General features: G+C 48.5%; 1 protein-coding gene across 8 annotated transcripts in view; it reads left to right on the top strand.

The window, feature by feature from the left end:
* The first annotated feature begins 3,525 nt into the window (after positions 1-3,525).
* The window catches only part of LOC109433834 (sodium/glucose cotransporter 1), an 86,891-nt gene continuing 78,271 nt past the window's right edge, over positions 3,526-12,145 (top strand). For 5 of the 8 annotated variants that reach the window (XM_074321432.1, XM_074321431.1, XM_074321429.1 and 2 more), the window contains exon 1: positions 3,526-4,470. The gene's annotated coding sequence lies outside the window, so the exon portion shown is untranslated. The remainder of the gene's footprint in view (positions 4,471-12,145) is intronic. The other 3 variants (XM_074321434.1, XM_074321433.1, XM_019710356.2) reach the window with 2 other exon arrangements.

The raw sequence follows: 12,145 nt of genomic DNA, 5'->3' as shown, positions 1-12,145 counted from the left end.
AGACCTTCCAGAAAGGGAAGCATGTATGTGGGGGCAGAGCCCCAGAAAGCAGTTTCCAGGCTCTCGGCCTCACGTGGAAAGGTGCTGGCTCAGGTAGTAAATGGCCATCAACTATGATTGCATGGCCATCAGCTGTGGCTAGTTGGCCGTCAGCTGTAACCAGTGAGCCATTGGCCACTAATATAACTGCTATGGCTACACTAGCAAGAAAAAGTGGGGGCCAGCAAGAAGATGGTGGCTGAGCCAGCAAGCTGCGCAGTGAGGGTTGTGAATTGTGTGGCTCCTGTTTCCTGTTTCTCCAACCCAGCCGCCAGCGAGAATATAGTGGTGTGACTCCCCCATCTATGGCTCCCTGGGTGTTCCTTTTTGGCCTCACCATATCCTGTGTTCTTATGTGGGGAGCGGGAGCTGAGACCCCGCAGGCCTCCCCACACGACAAATGGTGCAGTGAGCAGGGTCTCCTGCACGACAATATATCACACCCTTACACACCCCTCAGAGCCTGGGAGGAACCCCTGGGTCCCAAGGGAGGGATGGCATGGGCTGGACATAGAGGTACCCAAGGACACTGCCCTCCCCATCCCACCCTGACCCCTGCTCTCCTCTGAGGCTGGGGCAGAGAGGGGCCCCAATGCCTCTTCCCAGCTCCTCAGGGCACCCACCACCAGGTGACCTGAATTCCCTCCAGAAGTCCCCTCCTCAGGGAGGCCTTGGAGGCCTCTTCCCACCACAGTTGCGCTGTGTGTCCCCCTGGCAACACCAGGCACCCCTCCCACCTTCCCCCTACCTGTTCACCCCAGCTCCCATTTAGAAAGGAAGGCTCAGGGCTGTGAGCTAGGCCTCTGGCTGCCTAGGGGGACTGCAGACGTGTGAGTGTTAGGAGACGGGGGCTGGAGATGCGGGCTGTGAGCTGGGGTCTGTGGGGGTCTGCAAATGTGGGGCTGTGGGGGGGCACAAGAAGCCCTATTGGTGGTCCCCACAGTCAGAGCCGAGGGAGGAGATTTGGTCCTTTCCACCCCAGACAGCCTGGCCCCTCAGTTTCTGAAGCTAGAGACCCCAGTCGGGTCTTCCTGGGGCAGCTGCCCTTTTTGTGGGAGATACGTCAGGAGAACTCCAGCTCCAATACCTCCAGCAGCAGGGCCTGGTACCCTCACCCCCGACCTCAGTCTCAGAGCCTGTGGTCAGGCCCATCAGGGGTCCCACCTGCCAAGCTTGGCTGCTACAGGAGCCAGAGGGAGGCTGGTGTGAGGGGGCAAGGGGGGAGTCAATGGGGAAGCCTAGAAGGGGCCTTAGAGATTGGGCCCCACCACTCAGCTCACCAAGGAGAAACGAGGCCCACAGGCGGCAAAGGATTTGGGACTCAAGGCCCAGTGCTCTCACCATCACAGTACTCACACGCCGTTGACCCTGAGGGGGCCCCCTCTTGGCTGGGCTCCAGCCCTGTGACCTGCACCCTAAGATTCAGCATTGGCCACTCGGAGCTGAGGAGCCCTCAGGGTCCACAGTCAAGGCCAGATTATCAGCACTACCCCCTCCAGGTCTCCAGGCCTCCAGGCCCCAGCCCAGCTTGGCTCATGCAGGCCCAGCACCTTCCTTCCCTCCTCTGGGCTGCAGATCTGAAGCACACTCAAGACTGAACACCAGCTTCCCAGTCTCTCCACTAACCACCTTGCACCCCAACCAAGATCCAGGCTGAGGGGCAGCGCCCGCTGGGAGCAGGGAGCCCCATGTGACCTCCCTGTAAGTGGGTCTCAGCCCCACCCTGAGCAGACAGACCATGAGGGGCCTCGGAAATGTTTGTAATGAACGTGAGGGCTATACAATGTCTGAGAGGAGAAGCTGTCTTCCTCTGCCACCCCCATTTTCAGGCCTCAGGGAGCACAGTGAACCCACTGCCCTGCACTCTGCAATCGCCCCACAAACCCAGGTCCCTTCTGACAGACCAGGCCCCACTCCCGAGCTCTCCCCCAGCCCAAGGGGCTCAGGTCCACACCTGGGGAGAGCAGCTCCGGCCTGTCAGGAGCTGACCTGGGAGCAGGATGGCCAAGTGATCAGGATCCCAGCCAGGCAGTCACCACGTACCATGTAGGGGTGTCACCCAGACAGGGACGTCATTGCCTTCACCACTGTCTTCCATGGGCCATGCAGGTTCTCTACTGCATTCCTGGTCCAATATCCCGACAGTCCCTGCACTCCACCCTCTCACACCCTCACAGTCACACACATTTACACTCGCATGCGCACACAACTCATACACGCTCACACACATGCTCACACATAGTCACATTCACACAGGAGCACACTCGAGCTGACAGTGCCCTCTAGTGGCCACTGTTGTCATTTCTCATAAAGGTCACATACCAGTAATAACCCCAGGAGTGTTCATCAGAAATCCTGGCTGCACAAGATCATTCTCCCCTTTCACAGGGAGGGATATGACCTGGCCAAGGTCACACAGGAGGTAAGTGGTAGAGTCCTGGGCCTCGACTCCCGGGCCAGTGCTCTCACCCCCTCCCACTTGGCCTGGGTGCTCAGATTCCAGCTCATTCCAGCTCTCAAGTCCCTGCCACAACTCAGAGGTATGACCTCTGCCCAGGGGAGAGGTTGGGGCAGAGAAGCTGGGGGGTCTTGTATCCCCACCTCCAACACACACAGGGTGCATGGCCCCCAGGGTGGAAGAAGGTACCTTGGGGAAGAACAATTTTCAGACCAGACCATCCCTGAGATGGAGCACCTCCATGCTGGATGAGAGGTGCCGGGAGGGGAGGAGGCTGGGTTTTATGGAAACACAAAAAATGCCTAAAACAGTGACACAGAAGACACACACTCACCACACAGAAGCAACAAATGCTGACCTGGGTCAACTAGCTCCGATGCTTTTATGCAGAGAAGATAAACAATTGGTCATGCTGGACTCCCCTTGTCTCCTGCCCCCCACTCCCAGTCCCATGCTCGCCCTCCTTCCCTGGAAGAAACCTAGTGCCTTTCATTCCACATGCAGCCATTGAGCAGCTTCAAAGACAAGCACTGCTTTAGGCCCTGGGGACATAGCAGTGGCCTCAGAGACCAAGTCCTGGAGCAAAGTTCCAGTGGGTGGCAGAGGCCAGAATAACACTTTATTCTACAATACATGATGTGATGAGTTCTTTAGTAAAAGAAGGGGCTAAAGCGGGGAGAAAGTGACTGCTGGTTTAGACGCATGGTCAGGAGAAGCCAGCCCTGGATGGAGTTAGGGGACCAGCCAGGAAGGTGTTTGGAAATGAGTGCTCCTGGCAGCCGGTACAGCAAGTGCAAAGGCCCTGGGGTGGAACATGCCTGACAAGTTGCAGGAACAGCAAAGAGGCCAGTGTGGCCAGATCCAGGGAAGAGGGGGAAGGCAGGAGAGGAAGCCAGCGTGTCCGTGGGGCCTTGCACACCATGCTGAGTACCTTGTATTTTGTTCCAAGTTTTCAAATGTACCTGAAGGACACCCCACCACAACCACACTCCTTCTAACTTCCTACAAATACGTCTCTATCACTGGGATCCAACCACGTCAAATAGAGAGAGCTACATGGCTGTGTGGGAACAGACAGAACCGTACTGGGTGGTCCCGGTAGGTGGACATTTGGGCAGTTCCGGTTTTTCTTCCACAAACGTGGCCCAGGGAACCCCTACACATCCCTATGTGTACACCAGCCCTTCTGGAGGGTACACACCAGACCTGGAAACTGGGGGACACGGAGTCTATGTTCGGGTTTCCTGTGAGCTGCAGCCCGCTCTCTGGAGCAATGGGACTAATTTACATCCCGGAGACAGGCCAGGGTCCCATTCCCACGTCAGCCCTTCCTTGGGTTGTTGGCGCTCAGATCTTGCAGTTCCCAGGAGTACGCATCCCCTCGTGGCATTGAGAACTCAGGTAAATCCCACAGGGCGTCACTCGGCGGTCACTAAGCCCCGCCGCCCTGATCCCCACTCTGCCTCAGTCTCATGTGACCCTGGACTCCCTAGCTTCAGTGTTCCGTGGCGTCACTTGAAAGTCCCTGAACCTGCCGCCTCGAGGTCCGGGTCTCCACTCCTCTGGTCTGCGCGCGCTGGAGCCCCACCCTGCGCTTCTAGCAAGGGGAGAGAGACCCCTGGCGGCTGAGGAGGGTGAGGCGGGTCCGGGAGCCTGGACGGGATTGTTGGAGTTAGAGGCGGACCGACGGGGCGACTCCTGGATATAACACAGAGATCCCAGGAACCCCTCCCTGGGACCCACGCTCCAGGCAGAAGCTGGGCCAGGGGTGCGCCCATAGCTGGGGAAAACTCCAGGTCGCCTCCTCAGTTGGGAACAGCGCGACTCAGCGTCTGGGTCCTCAAGGACAGAGGGGAAAATTCTGACCTTGAAGCTGCCCAGACGACCAGGAAAAAGAGCACTCTTCTCTGTCAAAAGGATCTGAGCTTCTCTTAATTCGAATCAGCTATTCGACGTCTGAGACCTTAAAAAAGGTACAGGAATTTTGCACTTTGAACCAATTCTCGGGGGAATTTACTAATTAATTTGGGGGAAATTTGGCATCTTTACCACATTGAATCTTTCAATTCATGACTATCCTCTCTCCCATTAATAGGCTTTAATAATTTTCAGTGAAGTTGTTAGTAGAGTTTTCCCCATAAACACATGGCTTGGACATCTCTTTAGATTAATTTCTAGTTAACTATATTTTGTAATATACCAAATAGCAATTGTAAGTTGTACCCTTCTTAAATCTTAGTTTCTATTCCTTTGCGATACATAAAGATGTAGTAAGTTCCTATATGGAAATTGGATCAGGTAAACTCGCTATACTTTTTTTATAGATTCATTAATTTATCTGTGCATTCTGTGGGACTTGCCACATACTTAAACAATATCATCGGTGAATAATAACAGTTTTGTTATCTTCTGAATTCTTACACATATCTTTCCCTTGCCTTACTCCCTCTGCTGGTACTCTGTATCAGGTGCAACAATAGAGAGAAGAACGCATCCTTGCCTTGTCACAAAGGGATGTTTTTTAACATTTAAAAATTGAAACATGACACCTACTATAGTTTTCTTTAAAGATTCTCTCACCAAATTAAGGAAGTTCTCTTGTGTTCCTTGTGCGATAAGTGGGTTTTTCAAAATAATTTTTTGGATTTTATTCACTACTTTTTCTGCAACTTCTGATATGATTTTTCTCTTTTAATGTTGCAAATTGTGTAGATTTTTCTAATGTTGAACCAACTTACATTCTAGGAATGCATGAACCAGACTTGTCCATTAGGTGTTATCCTGAACTACAGCTGAATTCAGGGTGCTGATATTTTGTTCAGACGTTTGCATCTCTATTCCTGAGTGAGATAGAGCTGTAATCCTTCTTTCACTGCCCTTGTCAGGTTTTGCAATCGAGGTTGTGTTTGCTTCATAAAAATGAGACATTGTTTATTTTTTTAATTTATTTTTTAAATTTATTGGGGTGACAATTGTTAGTAAAATTACATAGATTTCAGGTGTACAATTCTGTATTACATCATCTATAAATCCCATTGTGTGTTCACCACCCAGAGTCAGTTCTCCTTCCATCACCATATATTTGATCCCCCTTACCCTCATCTCCCACCCCCCACCCCCCTTACCCTCTGGTAGACATTGCTAATTCTCGAAAAGAATTGTTTTTCCTCTGGAGGGATTTGTACAAGGTTGGAATTGCTTACCAGTGAAGGTCGCAGAGCCAGTTTTCTTTGTAAGAAAGAGTATTTTTGACTACAGATTCAATTCCTTTAGAAGAATTGAGATTTACAGTTTTTTCTTGAGTCAAATATATGTGTTTGATTAGAGTTTTCTAGGAATGTCCTCATTTCATCTCAAATGATTGACATCATGCTATTATAATAGACTCTGATTATCCATTTTAGGTATTTCATGTCTGTAAAAATGTCCCCCTTTGCATTCCTGATATGTGTGATTTTTGCCTTCTTTCTTTTGTTCTTGATAAATTCACCAAACCATTTTTCAATGTCAGTCATATCGTAAAGGAATAACTCTCTGCTTTCTTGCTTTGTCATCCCCACTTTTTGGTATCTATTTCTTTAGTATTTGTTCTTCTCTTTCTTATTTCCTTCATTCTATTTTTCTTTAAGATAATTTTCTTTTTTAACTTTCTGAGATATATGCTTAGTTCACTAATTTTCAGTCTTTTCATTCCCTGTGAAACTTCTATATAGACTTTAATGTTACCGATTTCCCTCTATGTACTACACTAGCTGTATTCCACAAGGGTTTTATGTAGTGATTTCATCATTGCTCAGTAAAAACTGTTATCTAATTTCCAATTTGAGTACTTCTCTAAACTGTTGGGAGCAGATTTCTTTATTTCCAAACATCTGAGGATGTCTAGTTGTTGATTTCTAGTTTGTCAGTGATTTCTAGTATTTTGCTTATAGAATATATGCAGAATGGTTTCAGTGATTTGAAATTTGTTTAGGCTTGCTTTATGACCCAGTATATGGTCAATATTGTCAATGCTCCTTTTCTGCTTGAAAGGAATATACATACTGTAACTCTGGATGCATGTTCTAGATGTAAGTGGTCAAGTCAGTGAAGTCTTCCAATCTGCTGTTATTGGCTTCAGGTTGCTTCAGGTAATGCTTCTTGACCTTAAAAATTTTAAATCTGATATCAATATAACTACCTACACCAGCTTTCTTTGAGATAGGAACTTCATAGTGTCTTTTCCCATCCATAGTATCTTTTCAGTTACTTTTAACTCAACTGAATCACCTCGCCCACCATTCCCAGAAAGGGAGCTCTTCTCCAAATTTCATAAAGAATTATGAAACATTCATTTGTGAAATGTGTACCAAGCATTTACATTGTGTGCAAGAGTCATGTCTGTGCCCCTTATATTTCAATAGTTTGATTGCCTTAGTATTGTGGAAATTCTTGGCCTTTTCCTTCATTCTCTGAGGTGGGAGCAGAAGTGCTGGGCACCTCTCCATGTTTCCAGAGCATGTGTGCAGACCTCTGCTTAGTGCCAGTCAGTGATCCTGTGAGACACACCGGAAAAAAGAAAAAGAAAAAAAAAAAAAAAGGCCTCAAAGAAGGAAGGAATTATTGGCTCATGGAATTGGAAATCTAGACATGGGACACTCAGGGCCACCTGAAACCCAGAGGCCCTGGCCCTGTTTCTCTAGGATTCTCCCTGCCATGCTCTGGTTTGCACATTGGCTGGCTTCCCCTCAAGAAGGCAAAATGGCTCTGTTAGAGCAGAGTCTCATGCCTGCACATGACATAGAGAGGGAGGTCTTGAGCCTGGTTTCCTCATGGGTTTGCACAATATGCTGGGACCACCTGGCGGTGGCTAGCTGCAGCACTACAGCCTCACTCAGGGGTAACCCTGAAGGATGGCAGTGAAGGACAACTCTCCCAGGGACAGAAGACTGAGGGGTACGTTTCAGATCTGCTTGACCTGGATTGAGCAATGGCAAGAAATATGGATCTACACTGGTTCATAGGAGTTACCAGTGATTGGGCTAGATGGTCAGTATTATGGGCTGTTTGTGTCCTCCCAAAATTCCTATGTTTAAGCCCTTCCCACCATTATGGTGGTATTTGGTGATGGGGCCTTTGGGAGGTCAGGGAAGGCAAGAGAGAAATCTATCTATCCATCTCCATCATCTCCATCTCCATCTCCATCTCCATCTCCACGCACAGAGGAAAGTCCGTACTAGCACACAGTGAGAAGGCAGCCATTTGCAAGCCAGGAATGTGACCCTCACCAGGAACTGCATCTGCCAGCACCTTGATCTAGGACTTCCCAGACTCCAGAACTGTGAGAAATAAATGTCTGCAGTTTAACCCACCCAGTCTATGGTGTTTTGTTATCTGACTGAGACAGTCAGGGACTCAGGAGGATCAATGATCTTGGAATGGACTCTGTGTAAAGATATTCACATCCCATCTCACCAAATGACAGATGAACACTCTGCGAGGAGACCTCCATCATCAGGTGGACAAAATGACACACTCCCTAATGTCAATGGCCCTCATTCCCAACCATGCTAGTGTTTGCCCACTGGGCTCGTGAAAAAAAGCGCCATGGCGGAAGGCAGGGGTGCAGGGCGTGAACTGGTGGACACCACCTCCCGCTTACCAGGCTGACCCAGATACTGCTGCCACCTAGTGGCTAATCGGCCAAGAGCAGAGAACAACGCGGAGCCCCATGTATAGCACCATTCCCTGGGGGACCAGGCAGCCACCTGGTGGCAGGTTGATTCCATTGCACCTCTTCCATCTGGGAAGGGGTACAAATTCTGCATATGGATTTGCCTTCCTTCCCTGTAATGCTTCTTCCAGCACCACCATCCCTGGATCCTTAGAATGCCTTAGCCACCATCTATCATGGAATTGTCCACAGCATTGTGTCAATCAAGGAATTTACATATTCCACAGCAAAGGAAGTGCAACGTGGAATTAACTGGTCTTAGCATATACTCCATTGTCCAGAAGCAACTGGCCTAATTAAAAGTGAACTGGCTTACTGAAGACTCCGTTTGTGGGAACAGAGCCCCAAAGAGCAGTTTCCAGGCTCTCGGCCTCACATAGAAAAGTGCTGGCTCAAGTAGTAAATGGCCATCAACTGTGATTGGATGGCCATCAGCTGTGGCTAGTTGGCCGTCAGCTGTAACCAGTGAGCCATTGGCCACTAATATAACTGCTGTGGCTACGCTAGCAAAAAATGGGGGCTACAAGAAGATGGTGGCTGAGCTAGCAAGAGTGGATTGCAGAGAGGCGGATGCCGCCAGCGAGAATATAGTGGTATGACTCCCCCATCTATGGCTCCGTGGATATTCCTTTTTGGCCTCACCATGTCCTCAGGTGTTCTTAGATGGAAAGTTGTTTTGCTAGCTGGTGCAGTGCTAGGCTTTGCCAATAGAGGGTGCTGGAGAGATGCTGCAAGGCCATAGTGGCAAGAAGGCACCTCCCTCATTTTCCAGCTTTCTTTCCTTTTTATTGAGCACAAGAGCCAGTGACTGGTGTGTAGATGGCCCAGTCTCACTTCAGCAGCCAATTCCACAACAGGTCCACCTCTCATCCAGGTAAAAGACCAGCCCCAGCCTCCCGCACCTTCTGGCAAGGGGCTAGATGATCTGCCAGTCAGATTCAGACCCGTGTTGCCTGAGGCCACCTGGTGTTACACAGCCTTCCCTCTCAGACTACATCTTTCCCTTTCTGAACCATTCATTCAAGTATTTATTGATCACTTATTACATGCGAGGCAAACATTTGTGTAAAGTATTTGTATAAACATATGTTGTCTTATCTCTTGGGTGGAATGTCTGGATCATATGGTAGATATAGTTAGCTGCCTAACTTTTTAAGTAACCGCCAAACTGTTTTCCAAAGTGGATGTACAATTCTTCTTTTCTGCGAACAGTGTGGAAACAGAAGTGGCCACAGAAGGGAGCACAACAAAGTCCTTGCCTTACGTTTAAGACAGGGAGAGAGACCATAAAGAAATAAATTTGTGCACGTCAATGACAATTATAGGTCAGGTTAAGTTGTGATAAGAAATCTGAATTTATTTCCAGGTTTTAAAATTTATAGGAATGGATTTATGCTGTACATATCATTTGGCTATATTTTTTTTCACTCAACATTCTTGAGATCTGGCCATGATAATATATAGAGATCTAGGTCATCCACCCTAATTGTTGAATAGCCCCTCATATACATGTACCACCATATATATATAAAATATTTTATATATTGATATATATTTTTACACATGTATGTATCATTTGAGGGAGCTTAAATAATAAGGTCTTTATTGTCACACAGATCAGAGCAACATAAGGCAAGTAGTTCTCCAGGTTGGGTGACTTGTAGGCTGGAAAAATCTGTCTCAGGTATCACCGGAGACCAAGATATATATACATTTATACATACACACACCCATATACTAGTATATATATACACACCACTATATATGTGTGTGTGTGTGTGTGTGTGTGTGTGTGTATATATATATATATATATATATATATATTCCTAGTTATACGTATATACTATACTAGTATATGGTATATACTGTGTTGGGATGGTATATACTAGACATTTAGGTTTCCATCTTTTTGCTACTACAAATAATGCATCAATTAACAAATAGTGCTATTCCAAATAATACCCAGAGGTGGAACCCCTGAGCCAGAAGGCAGGCACATTCGCAGTTTCCGGCTCCCTGGCTGTGCTAATTTACACCCCACCCCCACCAGCAGTGTGAGGGTCCTATTTCCTTAAGTCTTTGCAGCACTTGATATTGTCAGGCTTTTCCATTCCCCACCCCCACGCTGTTACTACAATCTCCCTTGTAGCTCTCAAATAATGCAGGCAAAGCCCACGTGTGTGTCAGATGCCAGGGAAGACTCCACAGCAATGACACGTAGGGTCTCCCTCTTCAGATTGGACAGAGAAGGGTTTGTTCACACGGTGCTTCACACACAGTAGAATTCTTTTCCAGTTCTGCCACTAATTCAGTAAACTCCGAGAGCCTCAGTTTGGTGTCACTGAATGGTCACTACACCCAATGGTGTGCTGGTAAATGTTGAACAAGCAACCTGGGGGGTGGGGGGAGCCCTAATTTGTAGCATTTGCCAGTTTCATTTCCATGGGTCAATACTTCCCACCAGGGCTGATTTCAAGCTACTAAGGTGTATCACTGAACAGAGTTGGAAGAGATCATTCAGTATTAGTTCTCGTGAGCTGGTGCAGTCGGGTCTGCATGCCACTAACTCTGCAGCTGCCCTGTTCTTTACTACTCCCGCCTAGGCAGGAATGTCTCCTCCCTGTGCTGCTATACGAGCAGACAGCGACACCCAGTGGCAAAGCCAAGCAAATCCCAGCCCACGTACAGGGGCCCAGAATGTGAGCAAAGGAGTGGGAAACACCACCACCACCTCCCCAGGGTTTCTCTCCTCTTTCTTGTTCAGCTTTGGGGCCCATCATCTGCAAGAAAGATTTAACACCTGGGGGCATCAAAAAGGAGGCCCCTGCAGATCGCCCTCCACATTGGAACTGGAATGGGGTGTCTCCTGGGTTGGAGTAAGAAGTGACCTGGTAAGGCAGTAAATTCCCACATTTAACCACCCCCAGAAACCACCAGCTTACCCCAACGGAGTTACCAGAATAGTGCTTCAACTTGAAGCAGTCACCACGCACCCCTAGACAGCAGTCACTCAGCTAGCACACCTGGAAGCACTTGTTCATGAAGAGTCTTCCCTCCTGAGACCTGGAATCTGGCCCTGTACCCCAGGGGTTTTCTGTGTTCCAAGACTTCCCTCTGATTTTACACGTAACCCTTGCCTCCCAAATCTCAGAGGCCTATATCCCCACCTACAGTAGGATGGGTGGGGAGATGAGGGTAGCCCCTGTAACACTTAGCCCTTGGCCACCCAAGTTTCCAACAGATTGCTGACCACCAAAGCTTTGGTTCCCCTTCCAGAGTATTCTTCCAGAAAGCAACTGCTTAGCCCAGGACACCATTTCCCAGCTCCCTGGAGGGGCAATGCGAGAAAGATTATTAATTCAAACATAAATACCCTGGCTGCCACTTATACAGACCAGTGCCTGCAACATGCTCAGGCAGCCGTCGCCCCACCCCAGGAGCTGCTCCTGCAGACCTGCCCAGCCCATTCCCACCCTCTGCAGTGGTGACCACGTCTATGGACCAGCCCTGGCCCATGCCCACGGGGCACATTTCTTTGCCTCTGGCAGGCTGCTTATCCCTGCAAATCCATGCCCTCTTGGAAAAGGTCAGAGCCTCAGCCTCTCCTAAGCCCTTAGTTCCTTCGATGTCCAGCCTCCTTCAGCATAGAGGCAGCAGATGGTACATTAGTGTACCTCTCAGAGCCCTTTTACCAAGTTAACCTCTTCATGGGTTAACAATTCTTTAAAGATTTCCAGTTCAAATTACTTGATTGGTTTGACTCGACCCCGATTGACACAACACAGCATCACAAGATGTCCTGGAAACAGGAGTCATCCCCCACCAGTTGCTATCATTGATCATTGATCTAAAAGCCAAAATCAAAATGAAAATGTGTTCTTTCAGAGAGAAGTAGGAGACAGGAAATGGGAGGTACCATGATGGAATTTGTTTAG

Source organism: Rhinolophus sinicus, linkage group LG16 (genome assembly GCF_036562045.2).
Source record: "Rhinolophus sinicus isolate RSC01 linkage group LG16, ASM3656204v1, whole genome shotgun sequence".
NCBI lineage: Eukaryota > Metazoa > Chordata > Mammalia > Chiroptera > Rhinolophidae > Rhinolophus > Rhinolophus sinicus.
The sequence above is the reverse complement of the archived record's forward strand: the minus strand, read 5'-3'. Positions and strand labels throughout refer to the sequence as shown.